Source organism: Scyliorhinus canicula, chromosome 11 (genome assembly GCF_902713615.1).
Source record: "Scyliorhinus canicula chromosome 11, sScyCan1.1, whole genome shotgun sequence".
NCBI lineage: Eukaryota > Metazoa > Chordata > Chondrichthyes > Carcharhiniformes > Scyliorhinidae > Scyliorhinus > Scyliorhinus canicula.
Window position 1 is genome coordinate 89,833,426 of NC_052156.1, and position 5,256 is coordinate 89,838,681.

The following is a 5,256-nucleotide window of genomic DNA, read 5'->3' on the forward strand; positions in this document are numbered from 1 at the left end:
AACAAATCCAATCCAATCCAATCCAATCCTTTAAGCTTTCCTTTTAACATCCATAAGACTTAAAACACCGTTTACCAGAAGCAAATCAGGTTAAAGTCACTACTGTTATTGGTTTTAAATTACCAGGATCGATTACAGTCTTTGGATTACAGAGAGATTCATACACCTTCTGGCTGTGACTGCAGCTATCATAGAACATAGAACATAGAACATAGAACAGTACAGCACAGAACAGGCCCTTCGGCCCTCGATGTTGTGCCGAACAATGATCACCCTACTTAAACCCACGTAACCCAACAATCCCCCCATTAACCTTACAATACGGGCAATTTAGCATGGCCAATCCACCTAACCCGCACATCTTTGGACTGTGGGAGGAAACCGGAGCACCCGGAGGAAACCCACGCACACACGGGGAGGACGTGCAGACTCCACACAGACAGTGACCCAGCCGGGAATCGAACCTGGGACCCTGGAGCTGTGAAGCATTGATGCTAACCACCATGCTACCGTGAGGCCCTATCCTGCTCTGAAAACGAAACTAAAACACACCCTGCAGCCTGCTCAAAATCGAAAGTAAACAGCCCAGCTTCACCCACTCTCTGACATCACTGCAGTGGTAAACACTCATTTCTTAAAGTTACTGCAGATATTTATATTCACAACCATTTATAAACATCCATTTCTTAAAGGTTCTCTCATATGACACCTCCCCCCAAGAAAAAAATAAACCATCAACTTCAAGATGGTTTCATTTTTCACCTTTTCACTATTCTTTAAGAAATGTACACAGTAAATATACTTTTTCATTTCAAAAAACAACACACGCAAACAGGTATAATAATATAGTCCATTTTTTTTTGTTCTTCCTCCAACTGAAACTGCTTCCATTCATCACATTCGTGAAAAGCATCAGCTATCACATTTTCTCATCCCGCCACATGTACTATTTTTAAATGAAATGGCTGCAACAATAAACTCCAGCGAAACAGCCTTGCATTGTTATTCCGGATTCGCTCCAAAAACGTCAACGGATTATGATCAGTATATATAATGGTGTCAGACGGATTGCTGGTCACATTAATGTGAAAATGTTGCAAAGTCAGCACCAAAGTCAAAGTCTCTTTCTCAATCGTGGAATACTTCTTCTGGTGGGAATTCAATTTCTTTGAAAAGTAACCAATACGCCGCTCTAGCCCTTCGTCGTCATCTTGTAGAAGCACCGCACCTACACCCACATCACTCACATCAACCACCACTTTGAATGGTTTTGTGTAATTTGGTATGGCTAACACAGGAGCAGTGGTCATCACAGCCTTCAGGCCATCAAATGCCTGCTGACACTCCGCTGTCCACTGGAATTTGTTACGCTTCATGAGCAAGTCCATCAGTGGAGCGACCTCACTGCTAAAATTGGGTACAAATTTCCGGTAAAATCCACTCATACCAAGAAATCTCATTATTTCCCGTTGTGTCGAGGATATCGGAAACTCCCCAATAACTTTTGTTTTCACATCCTGTGGGACCATTCGACCCTGTCCGATTGTATGGCCAAGTGACTTGGGCCTTTCCAAATTCACTTTTGGCTAGGTTTATCACCAAACCCGCCTCCTGAAGTCAATCGAGTAACTCCATCAGATGTTTTAAATATTCTTTCCGTGTCTGGCTAAAAATTACCAGATTGTCGATGTATTCCGCACAATCGGGTAATCCTGAAACAATTTTGTTAGTTAACCGTTGAAATGTGGCTGAGGCGTTTTTCGTGCCAAATGGCATAACATTGAATTGGTATATACCATCTGGAGCCACCAAAGCTGAAATCACCTTCGCCCTGTTGGATAAAGGTACCTGCCAGTAACCTTTAAGTAAATCCAGTTTGGAAACAAAAGATGATTGTCCCACTTTCTCAATGCAATCCTGCAAATGTGGGATAGGATAAGAGTCCGTTCTTGTAACTGCATGAACCTTTCTATAGTCCACACACAACCGTTGGGTACCATCTGGTTTTGGTACCATCACTATGGGTGAGCTCCATTGGCTGCAATCCACTTCAATTATGTCATTTTTAAGCATACTCTCAATCTATTTGTTAACCTGTGCCAATTTTAAAGGGTTAAGTCTGTATGGATGTTGTTTGATCAGAACAGCCTTTCCCACATCTACACCATTTTAGTACTTCCCAATTTATCTCCACAGACTTGCCCATGTGATATCAATAACTCTTTCAGGTCAGTTCATTTTTCCTCTGGAAGGTATCTCAACAATTTATCCCAATTTTTAAGAACATCCTCTTTTTCCAATTTAATTTGAGGTATGTCAAATTCAGAGTCATCTGAATTTGGTTCGTCACTTTGAGTTAGAATCATTAAAACCTCCTTTTTCTCTCCTTCCCTTTCAAAATACCTTTTCAGCATATTCACATGACACACTCGGTGAGTCTTCCTTCTATCTGGGGTTTTTAACCACATAATTCTCACACTTAATTTCCTTTCAATCTGATAAGGTCCACAAAACCTAGCTCTTAAAGGCTCACCTACCACTGGTAACAACACTAAAACTTTATCTCCACTGGCAAAACTACAAACTTTGGATTTCTTGTCCGCGACCCGTTTGATCACATTTGTGCAACTTTTAAATGTTGTCTAGCCAATTCACCTGCTCTATTTAATCATTCCCTAAAATTTGACACGTAATCCAATAATGTAATTTCCGATTTCTCACTCACCAATTTTTCCTTAATCAATTTAAGTGGGTCTCTTACCTCATGACCAAAAATTAGTTCAAAAGGACTAAATTTGGTTGACTCATTAGGTGCATCCCTAATTGCAAACAGGACGATTGGAATCCCTTTATCCCAATCCTCTGGATAATCGTGACAATAAGCCCTCAACATTGTCTTTAATGTCTGATGCCACCTTTCTAATGCTCCCTGCGATTCTGGATGGCACGCAGTTGATTTAAATTGTTTTATTCCTAAGCTATCCATAACTTCTTTGAAATTTTACTGGAGGTGAAATTAGATCCTTGGTCCGATTGTATTTCTGTGGGTAGTCCATATCTAGTAAAGAATTTAAGTAATTCCTCCACAATCTTTTCAGCTGTAACATTACGTACTGGAATGGACTCTGGAAACCTAGTAGACACATCCTTATAGTCAAAGGATATTGATTCCCACTTTTTGTTTCAGGAAGCGGTCCTACGCAATCAATTAGGACCCTTGTAAAAGGTTCCTCAAATGCTGGAATGGGTATTAAGGGCCCTGGTTTTATCACTGCTTGAGGTTTCCCTATCACTTGACATGTGTGACATGATTGACAAAATGTAACTGCATCTTTATGTAGTCCAGGCCAATAAAAATGTTTTTGGATTTGAGCTTTAGTTTTCCTTATTCCCAAATGACCTCCCGCTGGTACCTCATGTGCAACTCGCAACACCTCCTTTCTATTCCCTACCGGCAATACTACTTGATGAACTTCTGCCCACTTTTTATCCGCCTGCATATGTGAAGGTCTCCATTTTCTCATCAAGACATTACTTTTACGGTAATAACACTCTGGTATACACTCAGATTCCTCTTCTGTGTATGCTTTCTGAAACATCCGTTTTATTTCTATATCTTTCTGTTGTAACTCCGCCAATTTTCCTGAACTAAAAATATCCTCCTCATCCTCCACCTGTTCTTGTTCTTTTTCAACCATCTGATCAAAAATCATTTCTGATAATTGCACTTCAACTTCATCTTCACGCTTTGATTTATCCTCTTGTCTGAACCTGTGACTTTGCGACCTTGTTACTACACAATCCGGAAAAATCCGAGGATATTCGTCCTTCAACACTTCAGTTGTCTGATTTTCCACTGGCTTATCAACCACAGTAGGCATCACTCCCACCTGCGATCCAGCTATATCACTACCCAAGATAAACTGTATTCCTGGACAAGATAGTTTTGCTATTACTCCTACGACCACTTCACTACTCTTCACTGGACTTTCCAACCTTACCTTATATAATGGAACACTACTCCTCTGACCCTGAGTTCCACATATTACCACCTTTTCTGGCAACATTCTTCCCAAACTGCATAACTCCTCATCTCTTACCATTAAAGATTGACTAGCTCCTGTATCTCTTAAAATTGTGACTTCTTCACCTGCTCCTCCTGATACACATGAGTAAACTTTACCCACACAAGTAAATTCGTTAAAGAGATCTGGCATCTTCTTATCAATCACCTCTTGATCAGGTTGTACAATCTTTTGCACCTCCTTCAGTTCACTTGGGCTTTCCTTTACCACTTTCACAAACCCCACTGTCTTGTTTTGTTTTACCACATCAGCCTTCCCAGTGCTTTCTTCAGCCACCAACACTGGGACTTTACATGGCCAAGTTTATTACAGTGAAAACATTTGAAACTTTTCATGTCACTTCCACCTTCCTGGATTTCTTTTTTAGCCTGAGGTACGCTCTCCTTATTATCTCCCATCAGATGACCTTTACCTTTTCCACTTGAGTATTTCTCATGCCCCCAGTTTCTATCCCTCACAGGCTGAAACTGATGTCAGAAACCAAACTTTGATTTATGAACTAATTCATAATTATCTGCCATTTCTGCTGCTAATCTCGCAGTTTTAACTCACTGTTCTTCCACATGAGTTCTCATTACATCAGGAATTGAACTTTTAAACTCCTCCAAAAGTATAATTTCTCTGAGAGCTTCATACATTTGGTCTATTTTCAAAGCCCTTATTCACCTATCAAATTACTCTGTTTGAGCCTTTCAAACTCCATGTATGTTTGCCCAAATTCTTTCCTTAAATTTCTAAACCTTTGTCTGTCGGCTTCAGGCACGAGTTCATATGCACCTAAGGTGGATTTTTTCACCTCATACGTCTCAGATACCTCCTCCGATAGTGATGCAAACACTTCACTCGCCCTACCTACCAGCTTTGTTTGAATTAGTAATATCCACATGTCCTGTGGCCATTTAATTTTTTTAGCTACCTTCTCAAATGAAATGAAAAAGGCTTCTACCTCCTCGTCAAACCTTGGCAATGTTTGGACATATTTAAATAGATTCCCACCAAGCCTTTGACTTTGACGCTCTTTCTCACTATCCTCATCACTATCAACCAACTTTACACCTTTACACCTGCCAATTTTAACTGACTGTCATGTTTCATGGCCATTTTCTGAAGTTCAAACTCTCTCTCTTTATCTTTTTCCCTGATCTGTATCTCCATTTCTCTTTCTTTTTCA